Raw genomic sequence first — 18,682 nt, 5'->3', positions numbered from 1 at the left:
GCTTCCAACTGCCGAGGTTGGTCAGCTTCGAAATTCAGCCTAGAGAAAAAATGACCAACAAATTTTGCCTGGAGCCCTGTATCAGGAACAGATTATTTTTTATTTATGAATGGTTCTTTAAGCAGACTTTACGGAAGAATATTAAAACAGTTATTGGAATTAAAATTCCAAGAAATGGAAGCTGAAGAATAAGTAGGCTTTAGAGTGGGTAGATCAACTATAATCACCTATTCTGCTCACAACAGATATTTGGAAAGAAAACAGCCCGTACACAATCTCTTCATTTGGTATTTATAGATTTAGTAAAGGCTTACGATAGTAAATCTTTAACTAAGTTATGGACAACCTTTTAAAATCAATTATTGGTATAAACGAAGTCCTAATAATAGCAATATAAAATCTATATGCTAATTCCATATTAAAAATACAAATTGGAAAATATCTGTCACCTGGCTTTGAAGTCACTAAAGGTCTACGTCAAAGATGTTGCTTGTTAAGGAAAAATTTAGAAATTTGGAAGAAAAATGTAAGAATATGTGAATTCCAATAAATAACAACACGATAATCTATATTCATTGCAGATTGTTAACGGTCAACTGATTTTGGATCATGACTATGAAGACATAGAGTACATTACTAGGAAAGTGGTTTACGAATGTAAAAAATTGGGCATTAATGTAAATACAACTAAAACAAAATGACATTAGGATGTAAAAAGCAAGATTTAATACTAGAAAAAGAATTTGGAACAATTTCACATAGAGAAGAATATCTTGAGATGAAACTTACAAGAAAAGAAATAAGAACAAAAATTAATTCTACAAAGTTAACAATATCAACATTTAATGGTATCATTAGGAACAAACAGTTTACAAATGAAACAAAGATACAATAATTATTTAAAACTATAGTAAGAAGTAATTATTATGACATAGCGATCAGAAGTTTTGGATTTTGAAGTCAAAATTTAGAGAAAAATTAATAGCGCCAGAGATAGATTTCTGGAGATGATCTGCAAGGATATCTCGGCGAGAAAAAATAAAAATAAAATTATAAGACAAAAAATTAATTTTCAAAATTCAATTATTGATTTAATTGAAGACAAACAACTGTAGTGTTACGGACATGTAAAAAGAATGGGAGAAAACGATTGCCAATGAGAATTATGGAATAGTTACCACAATGACACAGAAAAAAAGGGAAGACCAACGGTCATTTGGGTGAAAGGGATACTTAAAACAATGAGGGGGAGGGAGATCGATGAAAGTTTATGGTCTGATAAACAAGAATGAAGGAGACTGGAAAGTAATTAAAATACATAAAATTGTAATCACAGTAATCATGAGCTCCTGAGAAATGTATTAACATTGTAAAACCAGAAATATACAGAGATACAACACACGGACCCACTGCTTTACTTCGCTGTCAGAAGAAGCCATGATAACGACTTTATCACCTTTTAAAATCTATCGCCTCGGTCGGGATTGAACTGGCGAGCCCTCGTTCCAATGATAATCATAGCAACAGCGAGACCACCGACGACTATGAAATGTTATGCAAAAGAAATACCAAAGTAATAGGCCTATATTGAATTTAGAATAAATAAATATTTAAAATGTTTGTTTTGAACATCTTATTCGCATTTTGTTCAGACTGTACGTAGGCCTATATTGTAACTTTATCCGAAATATTTGACCAAATTGATAGGAGAGATGTCCATCTATAGATACGGAATTAAAATATGAAGCGAGTCTTGATAGGAATCCACCTGTATGTAGGCAACTATTTCACACGACTGTCCACAAGTAGCATATATACAGGGCTCTTGTTCACTGCACATGCGCAGTGTGTTGTTAGCGAAACAACTTATACAATTAGGGAGCTCTAAATTTTATTTTCGTATCTGTACTTGTGGCGGTTTTGCTTTAATTAACACATAATATTCTGAATAATTTCGAGAAAAAAATTGTTCCGGGGCCGGGAATCGAACCCGGGACCTTTGGTTAAACGTACCAACGCTCTCCCAACTGAGCTACCCGGGAACTCCACCAGACACCGATCCAATTTTTCCCTCTAAATCCACAGACCTCAAAGTGGGCTGACAACCGTCAAGCAACCAACATTGAGTGCAGTTGGGAGAGCGTTGGTACGTTTAACCAAAGGTCCCGGGTTCGATTCCCGGCCCCGGAACAATTTTTCCCTCGAAATTATTCAAATCAACTATATACCTGAAAGCTTGATTTGCACATAATATTCTGTTGATTTTTGTTCTTTGAAAATTTTTACGACAGATCTACTGGTTTTTAATTTTAAAAAACCTGAACTTAATGAGATCCATCTTAAGATAAGAGATTTGTTATTCGTTTGTCAGTAAAGATTTGAATAGAATTTTGCATTACCGATTTTTACACTTAGCTTACGAAACATATGCAGAGTAGAAAGAAGAAAAGAGAATTTCGGTCACCGAACTCGTACTAAATCGACTTAGCTCCGAATGAGCTTTGCGACCTATTACAAGAAGGTCGACATTTCACAAGGCGTTAATTTAATTTTGTGTTCTTAAGAACGAAGCCACGTGGACTGCCAGGTGGATCGTGCAGCATTATCAGCAGGGGAGGCAACAGGGCTCAAGAACCACTCAACTCAGACAGGAATAACTAACCATGCACTCGGGTCAAGAAAGTTTCCTCCCAACACTAATAATTGCATCCGCCTTGGAAAAGTAATGCTTAATCTTTAAAACAACGCAGAGTCGACATCACTTTCCGTTATCGACAGTAAAAATTACAGTTGAAATTCATAGAGAAAAATAAATAGTAATAAACAATAAATTCATAGAACAGACGAATAAATTTTATTATTTATATTGAAAATTATGTCAGCGGAACAGTAAAGATGTTCCTCAAAGAGAAAACTAGAGGTGCTTATCGGAAGGGACATGCAACATTTCTAAGAACTTCAGCCCGTGTAGACTTTCTGTGTTCCCATTATGGAATAAATCACGTGCCCGTAGAGGTCGGTTTCACCAACCGCCATACCATGCATTCCTTCCCAGCCATTAAATCTTTATGACTAATCCTCATTCCATGCAAGGAGACTTCCCATATAAACAAATGTATAATGTACAAGCCCATCCTATTAATTGCAGGACAAAGAACCTCTTGACATCTATAACGCGACGTTAGTTCGCAGTCTGAAAACCTAACCTGTTGTAAACTTTCGAAGACTTAAGGGAATACGGATTTGTCTATCTTGGCAACATTAAACTATGCGTTACATAAAAGACTTTTTCTCATAAACTGTTGAAGCTAGGAAGCTAATTTTTTTTTACACCTCATATACATATAACTTGACTTTATGCTGAAACAGCAGTTTTTGTTTAACTTATTTCCTTACTGAGACATACTTTTTCCCATTCGCATATTTTTTCAGCGATTTTCATCAAATTTCAAAAACATAGTTTCAGTACGTATAAAACAACCAAGTAAACAATTCCTGAAAATTTCAGCTCTCTAGATTCAACAGGAGCTGAGAAATAGTTTCTTCCTTTTGTATGAGAAAATAAATTTACAGAAAATAAGCGTTAAAACGAGACATTGTATACAAATACTACGCCCCCCCCCCCTTTCATCAGAACGAAAAATGAACACTGATATAATATTTAGTATAATCATTTTGATATGCCATAAAGAGAAAAAAATTAAAGAATAAATTGGCAAAAAAAATACATAATTTCTTTAGAAAATGAAAGTAAAAATTGAAACGCTTATAACCTTGAAAAATTGAAATAGATACAATTTTAGTATATTGTTATGTGATGTACCATTTTAAAGAGGAGAAAACCAAATAATAAATTGGGAATATGAAAGATAGATAAAAATGTTCATCCAAAATCAAATTTCATTCCCCCTTAATAGGAAACATTCTGTTTTTCTAAACATGAAAATAAAATACTATATATGAAGCCGTTGGAAAAGTATTAAAGACTGTGAGAAGGACTGTGATTTGTAGGTGGGGACGAACACTACCCTTGGCAGTAGTGGAGAGTGATAAGGTATACGGCTGCATCACAACTCACAACATAACTCAAACATGGATCTGGAACAGTGATTGATCATCAGTTTCTGTACATCCCTGATACTCTGCAGAATACGGTATCGGTACTGTGCTGTTTTGAAATTGTGTTGTTAACGTCCTGCGACATTATGTCAGGAGAAAATCCACAAACGATTAGGGAAAATACGGGAATTTTACTTGAAGCAAGTAAAGAAATAGGTTTGGAAGTAAATTCCGAAAAGACAAAGTATATGATTATGTCTCGTGACCAGAATATTGTACGAAATGGTAATTTAAAAATTGTAAATTTATTCTTTGAAGAGGTGGAAAAATTCAAATACCTGGGAGCAATAGTAACAAATATAAATGATACTCGGGAGGAAATTAAACACAGAATAAATATGGGAAATGTGTGTTATTATTCGGTTGAGAAGCTTTTATCATCCAGTCTGCTGTCAAAAAATCTGAATTTTAGAATTTATAAAACAGTTATATTACCGGTTGTTCTTTATGGTTGTGAAACTTGGACTCTCACTTTGAGAGAGGAACATACTGTAGGTTAAGGATGTTTGAGAATAAGGTGCTTAGGAAAATATTTGGGGCTAAGAGGGATGAAGTTACAGGAAAATGGAGAAAGTTAAACAACACAGAACTGCACGCATTGTATTCTTCACCTGACATAATTAGGAACATTAAATCCAGACGTTTGAGACGTTGGGGAGGCCGAGACGTAGATGGGAAGATAATATTAAAATGGATTTGAGGGAGGTGGGATATGACGATACAGACTGGATTAATCTTGCTCAGGATAGGGACCATGGGGGGGGGGGCTTATGTGAGGGCGGCAATGAACCTCCGGGTTCCTTAAAAGCCAGTAAGTAACGTCCTGCGACATTATATGTGTAGGCTGTAATGATCGAGTCAATTGTCCGTAATTCGGGGCTCAACTTCATAACATCCTAGCACACCGTTACCTGACGTAGACGCTTCATAATGTAAGTAATTTTTGTAAAAATTCTGCACGCATTCGATAATTTCTGTTAGGTTGTTAGTTTAAAATAATTGTCTGTTACGTCACGTCATCATCTGTTATTGCTCCACACGTGTCAATGTATGCCTCTTTTTCCGGCGCGAACAAAGGACTAATGAGCGGTTGAGCCGCAGAAGGTTTTTGCGGTATGTTTCTTGATATGCGAGTTCATTCTACTCCGTCGTAGTAGGGGTGAGATAAGGGGTAGTACCTGTATTCGTTCTACAAACAGCCCGGTGAAAAATACAATATTTCAATTTAAAATAAATACTTATAGTAGTAGGCCTACATAAGGGATGCAGAACTGGGCATCAATTATGGCATACGTCACAAACCGGAATACGTCACACATCCCTTCTTTTCACCCCCACATAGTAGGATAGAGAGGATTTGTATTCAAAGTCTGTGTTACTTGGTTGCGGAACGTCTCGGCGACGTCATTCATCGCCGGTGGACTGTGGACGAGGAACCAACGCTTTCCCCATGCTTCCACCCTTCTCTTCCCCAGTTCTGCATCGCTGGACTACACATAATATACAATTTTGGACAAAAATGTTAGTTTTATATATTTATTTTGTAGAGGCCTATACACAACCGTGGCATTGTACAACGTGTTTGCTTATAGGCTACGTTGTAGAACTTGAAATACGAAAGTTACAAAGTTAAATGTGTCACACTTTATACATTTATATAAGTTCATTGAACTTAATTGCAAAATACATCTTAAAAACATCAAGAAGTAAAACTTCTCCGATTATTACTCAATCTTTGTATCTAGAGGAGCTCATTGGAAATTTTTCTATGCATATACTTTTCAAGAACCTCTTTGACATAGCCTACAGTACCTACACATTTTCTACTTTCTCAAAACAAATGTTAGCATATACCAACATTAATACCTTTGATTGAGTTTCTGGCTGATATGTACAGTTTCCCTAGAAAATAATGAGACAATTGAATATTCCTAAGTCTTAGATGTAAGACTGCGCATGATCGGAGACCAGAGCACTGATACACAAGATAACGAATATTGAATTACTTAAATTCAGGCTATTTGGTTTGTTACTAGCATCGTTCCGAAATTCATTTCAAAAACTGCAAAAAAAATATGGTAATATGACATAAGTAATTGATAAATATATACATAAATCATATAGTTAAATCGACATTGGACCTTCATGACTAGATTGACTCTCCGCACAGAAAGGTAAACTTTCGTGTCGTTTCAATAGCTAAGACTTCTGCGTGTTGTATGAAAGAGTGCGAGTTCGATTCTTGGTCTACCCAACGATTTTTTTTTGTCTAAATAACGATGAAATAGAGTTTTACAAAGTCCTGAGATTAAGTGTTAATGATCGCAAACAATACAAAATTACAAATTATAGACTAATATTATAACCGTTAATATAATGAATGCATTTACACCATATATATATATATATATATATATATTTAAAACTAACAATTAGAATCAATTTAAAAAATATTCCTAAGCCACTTAGAAAAAACTTTTCCAAAGGTTTAAAGTCCTTAGGCCTATGCCATTTGTTGAGTAATGATTACAATAATTTATTAGTAGCTATCTCATATGTGTAAGAAATGCACTCGCACAAAGTAATTTTTGTTAAAAGTGTGGCTTTCGGCTATTTCATTCTCACCCCTTCAGTTGATTTTAACTATTTTTCTCTGTGTTTGCAATAGTGTTTAATTTATTGTGCATTCAATTTCATTCATGTTATGATTGAATGAAAAAGCACTGTTGCAGTTACTGACTAATTAGATATATTAATACTAATTATTAGATGCATATGTTAAATAACGAATTGCAATATCTTTTCCAAAATCTTGAACGTTTAAGTTGTCAATAATATTTATGTATTATATAATATAAGGTGTTAAAAAACAGGAGACTTCCCTGTTATACGGTGGAACCGACACGCTACTCTACTCGTATGAGCTACCGAGACAAGAGAGTGACATTAGCAGCAGTCCAGAATTTAGATCCCACAGCAGGCATTTGCCATTCGGTACAGAGAAGCAATGATATTTTGTGAACCGAGCTATGTTGTGAAATCGTGGCATTAAGTGGCTGTCTTCTTCGTGATCCTTCTTCTGGTACTTGTCTCTATTGTGGTTCTTGTAACAATTCTTGTTATTATGTCATGGCACTTATCGTGGTTTTGGTCCTTATCGTGGTTCTTTCGTACTCCTAGTCGTGAACCATATCGTAGTCGTTATTATAAACCTTGTCGTGGTGCTTTCCGTTGTCCATGTCGTCATCATTATCGTAGTCCTTGTCGTTTTTCTCATGATTCTTATCGTCATCTTGTTGCCTTTGTTGTAGTCCTAATCATGGTCCTTGTTATCTTTGTCATGGCTCTAATCGTAGCCTTGGTGCTTGTCGTAATGCTTGTCATGGTCCTTGTTGTGTCCATGTCGTAGTCCTGATTGTTATCCGTATCGCGATGCATGTCCTGATACTTACTGCGGTCATTGTTATTCTTGTCTTTGTGTTCGTCCGTTTCGTGGTCCTATAATGGTCGTTGTTTCTTTGTCGTAATACTTGTCGTGGTCATTATGTTGTCCAAGCTATGGTGTATTATTGCGATCATTGTCGTTGTGCATGTCATGGTCCATGTCATGATATTTATCGTGGTCCTTGTCCTTATCGAGGTCCTTATAGTGGTCCTTCATGTCTTTGCCATGGTCTTTATCGTGGTCATTGTTGTCTCTGTTGTGGTTATTCCCTGCTTTGTTGGGGTCCTTATCACAGTGCTTGCTTCCATTGCAATAGCCTTTTTCGATCTTCTTTTTGTCATGGTCCCTATCGTAGCCTTGGTCCTTATCGTGGTCCATGTCGTGATTCTTATAGTTGTCTCTGTCTTTGTCCATTCCGCGTCCTTATATGGGTCCTGGTTATCTCTAGCATGGTCCTTACCGTGATAATTGTTGCTTTTGTCATATTTTTTATCGTGAACATTGTTGTCTTTTTCGTGGTCCTAGGTGTCATTGTAATGGCCCTTATCGTTCTTTTTGTTTTTGTCATGGTTCTTATCGTGGTCCATGTCGCGGTTATTATCTTGGTTCTTGTCTTCGTCCATGTGACGTTTCTTACACTGGTCCTTGTTGTCTCTGGCATAGTCCTTATCGTGACCCTCATTCTTTTTGTCATGTTTTTTTATCGTGATCATTGTTGCCTTTGTCGTGATCTTTGTTGTCATTATAATAGCTCCTATCGTACTCCTCGTCTTTGTCATGGTCTTGGTTCTTTCGTAGTCCTTGTCGTGATCCGTATCGTAGTCAGTGTCGCGGTCCTTAAAATGGTTCATGTTATGGTTCTTATCATCCTGAACCTTGTGCGTGTCGTGGACCATGTCGTGATCCTTATCGTAGTCCTCGTCCTTATCATTATCGTGATTCTTATAGTGGTCCGTATTCTCCTTCGCATAGTCCTTATCCCTGTATCGTGATACTTATTATAGTGTTTGTCGTGACCCATGTCGTTATTTATCGTGGTCCTTGTCTTTGTTTTGTTGTCATGGGTCTTAACGTCGTCCTTGTCTTTGACGAAGTCCTTATGGTGATTAATTCCGTGGTCCATGTCATGGTCCTTATCATTATCATTGCCGTAGATCTTGTAATGATCCTTGTTGTCTTTGGCACGGTCCTTATCGTGATCACTGTTGTCTTTGTCATGTTTCTTATCGTAATCCTTGTCTTTGTTGTGGTCCTTATCATGATCCTTATCGTGGTATTTGTTGTCTTTGTTATGATACTTATCATGGTCTTGGTCCTTATTGTGGTTCATATCGTGACTCTTATCGTGAATCTTGACCTTATCGTGGTCTAATTCGTAATTATTATCGTGGCCCTTGTCTTTATCCATATCGCGTTTCTTATATTGGTTCTTGTTTTCCTTGTCATGGTCCTTATCGTGATCCTTATTATTTTGTCGTGGTCCTTGTTGTCTTTGTCTTATCGTGATCTATGTTGTCTTTATTGTGGTCATTGTTAGCATTGTAATTGTCCTTATCGTCCTCCTTGCTGCTTTTGTCATGATCCTTAATAAGTATTTGTTGTCTTTGTCATAGTTCGTATCTTGATAAATTTTGAAGGTTTTATCGTGGTCCATGTCGTGGTATTTATCATAATCCTTGTTATGATGTTTGTCGTGTTTCTTGTAGTATATTATCATGGTCCTCATTTTGGTCCTTATCGCAGTCCTTGTTGTCTTTCTAATAGTCCTTTTCGTGGTGCTAGTCCTTTCGATCCTTATAGTGGTCTATGTCGTGGCATAATTTTTGTCGTGGTGTTTGTCGTGTTTCTTGTATGTAACTATGGTCCTGATCCTATATTCTCTTTCTCTCTCTCTCTAAACAGTCAAATCAATATCAAGCCATCAATTACATGTAGCGTAAAATTGCAATGAAATAACAAATTCAATTACTGGTGGAACAGATAATCCTCTTTGAATATTATTCATCAATGAATGTTGAAACTTGACGAGGATATCTAATACTGTTTGTTTATCAAATCTGTACCTTGATTTGAATTTATTATCTATATCTAATAATATGCTAAGGAACATGAACAGCTTTAATAATCCACTAGATGTCCTCAATATTTTCAGAAAATTCAACAATTTCGAAACATCAGCTATTTTCCTTATGTCCACGAACGAAAGTCAAAGTCAAAGTCAAAGTCTAGATTTTCGGCAACTTCGAAGTAAAGTCACGATTGAAGTTTACTTTCGTCAAGGTGTCGACTGTGAATAGGAAAATGGTAACCTTGTACTTTCCAAAGTCAACTTTGGTCCAAAGTCTCGTCTATGAATACGACCCTAAGTAAGTAAGTAAGTATAATTTTGCAGAACATATAAAATATGAACATTGCGATAGTTATTTCACGATTCTCAATGTCTAAAATCACAAGGGACCTTCCTTATCTTAAATAATTTATCAGCATATTAATAACAACCTCATAAAATTACTTACAAAAAACACTCTCAAAACAATATACACATATGAAAAAAAAAATAAAAAAAAATTATTTGATTAACAATATTTTCACCGTTACAATTACACATATATAAAAACTAAAATATAAACATTTACATAGAGATAAAAAATTTTACAGGAGAAAAAGTTCGTCCAAAGGGCTGGACTCTGGAAGAGTACCCAAAACGCTCACTGCATTTCCGCGTCGAATAGTAATTGACGTTGAATAGCAATAAGCGTTGACGCAAATAAGTAGTGCAATGGCGATCACCAGTAACGGAGATCAAAATTTGGCCGATTTGAGATACCAAAACTTTAGCGTCATGACTCCAAGGACCGAAGGTCTCCACAGCAAATGGGACAAATATATAATTGTCTAAAAGATGAGCATAGTTGCGATAGTTGTTTTCTTTACAGTCCGACACGATTTAATAAACTTGTATGAGAAATGAAGTTTTGCCAATTTAAGGGTTAACTTATTAGTACAGTCCGAAAGTTTAGCCCGATTTAGTCCTCCACGTAGTGGATGGGGCATCATTACGTCTGTTTTCTGCTGCGCCATGCATCAGGTACTTATTAGTCACTCACAAAACCTCCTTTCTTGTAACCGCGTCGTGTGTTCAGGTTATTTGTAGGCCTAATATTGCGTTTTAATGGTCGTGTGTTCAGGTTATTTGTAGGCCTAGTATTGCGTTTTAATTTCACCGAGTGTTTGTAATTATGGTGTTTTAACCCACATTGTTATACTAAGGAACTTTATTAGGTTATAATCAATCACAAAACTTCCTTCCTTTTATTCCTGTTGTGAAGTTATGTGTTGCGGTTATTTGTAGGCATAATATTGTGTTTTAAAATCGTAAAATGCTATATAAATATTTGCATTTTGATCATTATAATTAAGTTAATATCTCTGATTGAGGTACTGGCTAATATGTACATTTATTATCAGGCAGTACATCTCACTTGACTGTATGTATCAGAGGATGAACAATAATAATTGTTTGTATACGTTTGAAGTCTGACTAGTGTAAGGATGTTACTAGTCAGCAGTAGTCAGCGATGTATACAATGGAGAAGAAAGGAACTAGCCATCCTAACCCATTATCTCCTGGCTTAGTTCCCTCATAAATGATGCCTTATTGGTGTCCGTTATGACTTATGAGTAGAGAACGGATGTTGATGAAAAGTCATCTTCTTATTTTTCACATTAGGACGATGCTTATTAATATAGAAATCCTTTCTACGTATATTAATATCAACGTAAAACAGTAATTTCTTATATTGTATTTTCTGCATTTTTTGACTTTTTGAACTCATAGGTCATTTTTATATTTTTCGGCATTTTTTGGTCATTTTTAACATTTTGAAGAACTTTTAGATCATTTGGGATGCATTTTATTTTTCTCTTTACTGATAGGTCTGTTAAAACATTTTCTAACCAAATAGATCAATAGTAATTACCTACTGAATAAGTGAATAACAGTGAAGTTTGAGTTTTATAGTTTGGAACAGACTCTAAAATCCATCCTTCATTCCACTAAAGTAATATAAAATGCTTGATAGGAGCTTAGTTTAAGTGAGGACTTTGACCGCTACTGTTCTTTTGTCGATACGACGATGTCTTTAGAATTTGTTTGGAAGGGGGGAAACTTTCACCATGTCCTGGACAGGACGTTGTCAACATGGTTCGGAAGGGATGCCTACTGTAGTAGACAATATTTTTAACACAAAGATTGCAAGATGCACGCTGCGCCCACAATTTGTTCTGTCATTCACACTCCCCGTCGTATCGAAGATCTGGTAACAAAAGTGAATCACGGAAGGAGGAGATGCAGAATGAAGACACTGACATGGACCACCTCTGGTTGAAACACATTGCAAACCCTCATTAAAATCTATAGTTTTCCCTCAAAACCTTCATTTTGTTGCATTTTCTTTTCCTTTATCTTAGCCAAATTCCAGGAAGTTGTCTCCTCTCTCCGAGATTTGCAGGGGAGTCATTGAAACGAGGTGACTAATTTTTAAGAAGTTGTGTTGCGAGTACGATGAATAATATTTAAATGCAATTTTCTTTTAATTTTATGACATTTTTCCATTAGTTTAAGGGCACTTTAATTATCATTTTAAGTAGATTTTTAGGTCATCAACATCCGCTCCCTACTTATGAGGTTCAAACCTGTCTTCGGACAATTGACTAAACAACAACAATTAAGTGTAGTTCATTTTTTATACACACTGTCCGAGATGAACACTACCAATAAAAAAGTTTTACTGTATAACTCAACAACCAACAAATTTTACAAATTCCATTTGCTGCAAAAAACAAAGGAACTCATCAAGTTTTTATCGTGATTATTTTAATCTCCACATGTGCACCTCGTCTGGCTGAGCATATGTTCAGACGGTACTCGGTCAGCAACAATGAATGGAATAACAGGATAACAGTGTCGCTGGGTAAGTACAAAGCAGGCGTTGCTCTTTATATCAGACATGAAGAGTTCAGTGACGGCCACTTAGTCGCTAATCTCCTAGTGCAGTGGTTCTTAACCTGGGGTCCATGGACGCCTTGGGATTCTGTTGATGGGCTTTAGGGAATCCGTGAAAGTCACATAAAATTAACTCGTATATTCACTATATTATTTCAATGTAAAAAGCAGAAGCGTACTTATATAACAATTTGCCATACGTTCTTACATTTTTCTAGGGAGAGGGTCCATAACTTTCATCACATTTTCAAAGACATCTGTGACTCAGAAAAGATAAAGAACCACTGTCCTAGAGGGATTGACAAGAATATTAATATCACTTGATTTCAATATGTATTTTCAAATTTGAGAGTTGCATTTGTAATATGTTTACATTATCTACACAACAATATGTTTTGTTTTATGCATTTTCCATTATGTTTTTGAAAATAATATTTTATTACTTAATTACAATTTGTCTCTTCAAATTACAAGGTTGTTTGTACAATATAGGCCTACTGTATTTACATTATGTACAAAACAAAATGTTATCATTATGATTTTGCTTTATGCATTTTGTATATTTTATTCTCCTTGTTTTGCAATAAGCAGGGAAATGTCTGGAGCAATACTTTACTTTCCTGAAACAACTTATCTCATTGACGACGGTTTGCTTTAAATGTTCTTTTAGTTGCATACGCTCATCTCCAACAGTTTTATTAAGGAGTCTACATGTTTGAGCATGCCTGATATTGTAATGTCTCTCACAATCAGTGTTATATTTTTTGCTATAAGAGTGTGTTCACATACTAAGCATTTGACAGGTTCGCTGCTATACGTCTAAGTTACTTTTCTGCTGGTTGATGGAAGAAAAGGCCTTACGATCCAAACTCTGCAAGCTACGTAAAATAATAATAATAATAATAATAATAATAATAATAATAATAATGATAATGATAATAATAAATTATAATGCATTATAATATATTATAATGTACTTTACCTGGCTTAGGTATTATAATATAGTATTAGTCCTGTAAAAATTGCCATCATTTAACTGAATATGTTATAGAATAATTATTAATATTATTATTGTTAATAATAATGTTATTGTTATTATTATTATTATTATTATTATTATTATTATTATTATTATTATAAATGTTAAAATGTCCCATGGTCAATCACTATAAAGTGAATGTCCACAAACTACAGTGATTGGTCGTTTATAAGTTATTTGTTAGAATAACGACAAATTTGCTCTAATTCTATAACATATTCAATTAAATGATGGCGATTTTTACAGGACTAATACTATACTATAATACCTAAGCCAGGTAAAGTGCATTATACAGAGGAAGCTTTACGAAACGGTGTAGAAGCTGTCCGCAGTAGAATTACTTTAAATTAAGCTGCCAGGAAGTTTGGTGTCCCGAAAGCAACCGTATGGTCAATAACCATGCAGTAGACGGTCAATCACTAATAAGTTTGTGGTCAATAACTGTGCAGTAGACGGTCAATAACTGTAAAAGTGGACTTTTTGTCTTTATTTAATTTACGTTTGTATTAAAATTATATTTTTTTCTTTTATTTATTGATTAAGTGTTACTGTGTTGCGCTATTTAATTGTTTTATGATTCAATGGTCAATCACTACAGTTTACAGCGAGAAACATACACCATGGCGGACTATCAATTCCGCGGTATGAAAACACAATTAGTAATAGTGACCTGATTTCGAGGCAGAAAAGATGAAATGGAATTTCGAGATGGGGTAGGCCTACTGTGACCCAGCACTGCGATCTTTCAAGATCTACTGCGCTAACACTCAACCTAGGCACATTCCCAAACCCACACCGGCTGATTACACTAAGGTTCGCTGCATACCCAGGTTTTGAGCAGGTAACTCCACTCATCTCTAAACCAGCCCCTCCATGCGTCGCTAGACGGCGTTTGGGGAATACTATGGAATGATTACAAAATGGAGAAATAGTGAAAGAATGATGCAGATGCCTAATGTGGGGAAACGGGAACACCGCGAGAAAAATCCCAACCCAACTGCGACCTTGATTGCCTGCCACAAGTGTCACTATGGATTTTCTAGTAAAAAGTCCCAGGCTAGAGTGGGGGATTGTGGAGTGTGTTGGTGGAGTGACGAGGGGAGAAATGGAAGAAATCCGAAAAGAAAAAAAAAAAGCAACTCACAATATTGATGTTGTCCACCATAAATTAAACTCCGTCATAGCAGTGACCACGGACCCGACTTCAAATCACGATGGAATAGCGTGAACAAAACTTTCCTTTCCTGCTGTGCTGCAATTCTTTTGTACCAACAAGCGCACAAAAAATAATGTGATTGAGTTCAATGTGGGCAGACTTTTGCTGTTTAGCTTGGTTGTAACAGTCTCCACCTTTGGGAGCGCGCTCGCCGTAAACAATAATGCTATACTTCAGGTTGCTCACTTGCAGTACTGATCGGCTCACAGTGAAGATAGCTTGTCAAACTTTCTAAATAACTAAATAAATAAATAAATAAATAAATAAATAAATAAATAAATAAATAAGGAAATAAAAAATAAGTAAATAACTGAATAAATAAATAACTGAATAAATAAATAAAAAATAAATAAATAAATAAATAAATAAATAAATAAATAAATAAATAAATAAATAAATAAATAAATAAATAAATAAATAAATAAATAAATAAATAAATAAATAAATAAATAAATAACTTGGAAATTTTTGGTGGTCAAAGGAATTTTCAGGGATAGCTTGAATTTTGCTCAATAGGCGAGTTAACTGAAAACCAAATAAACCTCCGTTAACATTTTACAGTTTTTAAATAATGTAAACTCTTCATTAAAATGAAATGGAACTTATAAAATCAAAATAGGTCAACTCTTCTAATAAATAATGGGACTGAAGTTTAAGAGATTTCCTGCAACTTTAAAAAAGATTTCGTGTCTTTTAATTTTAGAATCTCAATTTTTTTTTAGTAATAAAAATTATAATGTTCCGTACTACTTACTTACTTACTGGCTTTTAAGGAACCCGGAGGTTCATTGCCGCCCTCACATAAGCCCGCCATTGGTCCCTATCCTGTGCAAGATTAATCCAGTCTCTATCATCATATCCCACCTCCCTCAAATCCATTTTAATATTATCCTCCCATCTACGTCTCGGCCTCCCCAAAGGTATTTTGCCCTCCGGTCTCCCAACTAACACTCTATATGCATTTCTGGATTCGCCCATACGTGCTACATGCCCTGACCATCTCAAACGTCTGGAGTTAATGTTCCTAATTATGTCGGGTGAAGAATACAATGCGTGCAGTTCTGTGTTGTGTAACTTTCTCCATTCTCCTGTAACTTCATTCCTCTTAGCCCCAAATATTTTTCTAAGCACCTTATTAATGTTTCGTACTACTGCTCCAAAATTGATTTGTACTTTATTCTGCTACCAGCAAAAATTACTTTTTCTTTTTCTATTCTGTTTTGTGATATATAGCCAACTATGTTTTTAATATATTACCTGATTTCAAATACAAAATAAATCTGTTTTCGATAACTTATAAACAGAAATATGTAGAGTTTTACTTACAAAAAATTTATTGCCATAGCAGCTCTCACGAAATAGGTATATACAACGTCTGTTGCACTTTTAAAAAACGAGACCGATTGCGAAATTCCAAAATGTTTCGTGCAGAGAAGAGAAAAGGTGTGAAGAATGGAACTACGGTAATTTCCGCCCTTGACCTGAAATAACAACACTATTTTGTTTTCTTTTCATTAAGTTAAAAACGTGGTTTAAACAACATTTTATAAACTTCATAGTGACCTAAAAAAAATGTTAGACGAAACGTCACTCCACTTACATCTGTCAAGTCCCACCTGTCGTAATATGTGAAATGGAACTTATTTCAACTGTTTATATTTATTGCTTCTGCATGACATAGCTTTTAAATACCAGGTTAAGTTTATACTTAATGTTAACCACTAATTTTGCGGTTAGTGAATAGGTATTCCTATGTATATTGCAACCAAATATATGAAATCTTGACTTACAATCACGAATACTTCAATGAAGTGTATAGTTTTTACACGTAAAACAGATGTCTATAATCTTCACAAAAATTGTAAACTTACTGTTGTTAGAGACTGTACCTTTTGCTGTGTCTAATCTTGGAATAGCCAGGCAAACCTATTTTCAGTAGTTGAGTCATATTGCAAAGCATTTACAATTCTGTAAGAAGAAATAATCTTACCTTTTATGAAGTCAAAAGTTAATTGAAATATTTAAAGTTGAAGAGGTTATCTGAAGTAATTTAAATGTAACATGTTCATACGGTGAGGCAAAACTTAACAAATGGAATATAACTGTTTTACAGTTAAATCGTTATTATGCTAAAGGTAATACAATAAACCAAATTTATATCGGTAACTACCGGTACCTGTATAAAAAGAATTTCACCATAACACTATGTTAATGGTGTTCATTATTATGTTGAATACGCGATTAGGAAAAAGAAGAACTGAACAGAATTTCGGAGCAGCATCTTGGTCGGCATATTGGGAACAGATGATCACGCTGAGATCCCTCAATAAACCCAGTTTGTTTGCCACGCCACTGTGTAAAATTAACACACATTATTTCTGGAGTTATACGCGACATCTTGTGTCGTAATTTAGAAACACCGGTAAGTTGTATGTAGTTTCTAATGTCCCTCACAGATGTCGTCTTCAGCTATACGCTTTCACTGCTCTGTACGCGTTCTAGGTCTCTAGATGTCGCTGTCGAACAGCTCGTCGGACTTATCGACGGATCTTGCACGCGTTTACTCTGTGTACAAGCATCGACATCTATCAACAAAAAAACTCGATGAGCAAACTAAGAGGCATTCAAAGAGCTGTTCTTCACACAATGACAAGAACAGATTGTTGTTGTTATTTTGTCAACTGTCCGAAGACAGGTCTGAACCTCACAAGTGATAATAAAAAGCACCACTTCTGAGGCAATTAGGCCTGGAGAGAATGATGTAGGGTGGCCAGTTCCTTGTATTGGATACATCGCCGATTACCGAAGCTAAGCTACATGTTACACTAATCAGAAGATTATACAACAACAAATACATTCCTTCATCAAATTTTAAGCATAGGATCTACTGAAAACTATAATATTAAATAATAGCAATGTTTCAATCATTCCATATATAAACCATCCTCTGACTAGTGTAATACAACTAGTCGGCGATGTATGCAATGGAGGGAGAAAGGAACTGACCACACTATCCCATTATCCCCTGGCCTAGGTGCCTTATAAGTGGTACCTTCTTGGTATCACTTGTGAGGTTCAGACCTTTCTTCGGACAGTTGACTAAATAACAACATAAACTACCCATATTATTTTCTTCATAATGATTCAGTTTTTATCTTAGACCTCAGAAATTCATCAACTTTTCAATTCAGCCACATCAAATTGAATTCTTCATGGACTTAAGCAAATGAATACTTATAAAAGTTATAAAGTAATAACATCAAAGAAGAAAATTCAGCGCAGGAGTCAAAAGCTACACCATTTGACCACAGTCTAGTATATGCAGTCACGAAGTTCAATTCCTAATAAATATGCATCCATAGATAGTTGCTGACCACCAGGATCGCTACTATCGCCTCATCATAGACCCCTTTCCCTAGCAGACGATAACGTATGTTCGGGTTTTCTATTTCAGTGTATGGAGCTCAGTGAAATATTATATTATAACTTTATTGCGTATCATTGCTAAGTTTTATTTTGTGTAATATGTCCATAAGTTCCGTTTACTTTTTATTGCATAATATGTTGCAGAAATAATTACAGAAGTGTGTTATTTTAATGTGAAGAGAATTTTACATGTTAACAATCTGTTCGCATCAACATTTTAAGTTTAGAATGGAAGCTATTTTGAGGTTTAATAAAAAAGAATTTATATTGTGATTTTAATTTAGCATATCTACCTTCCTTAATTGTAGATAGGAAATTTACCATGCCACTTCTATGAAATTAGTGTACGTACGATTGTGTTACTTCGTCTCTTAGGCAGTAGATAAATACAATAATTCAGAACTCAATTGTAGTATTAAAATACAGACAAAT

General features: G+C 35.0%; 1 protein-coding gene across 2 annotated transcripts in view; it reads right to left on the bottom strand.

Annotated features, from left to right (window-relative positions):
- LOC138710512 (E3 ubiquitin-protein ligase TRIM45) overlaps positions 1 to 16,745 on the bottom strand; it is a 178,029-nt gene extending 161,284 nt beyond the window's left edge. The window contains exon 1 of one of the 2 annotated variants that reach the window (XM_069841460.1): positions 16,615 to 16,745. The gene's annotated coding sequence lies outside the window, so the exon portion shown is untranslated. The remainder of the gene's footprint in view (positions 1 to 16,614) is intronic. The other variant, XM_069841461.1, reaches the window with a different exon arrangement.
- Positions 16,746 to 18,682: the final 1,937 nt, after the last annotated feature.

Source organism: Periplaneta americana, chromosome 12, assembly GCF_040183065.1.
Source record: "Periplaneta americana isolate PAMFEO1 chromosome 12, P.americana_PAMFEO1_priV1, whole genome shotgun sequence".
NCBI lineage: Eukaryota > Metazoa > Arthropoda > Insecta > Blattodea > Blattidae > Periplaneta > Periplaneta americana.
Note: the sequence above shows the minus strand (reverse complement) of the source record. Positions and strands in the feature narration are given on the sequence as shown.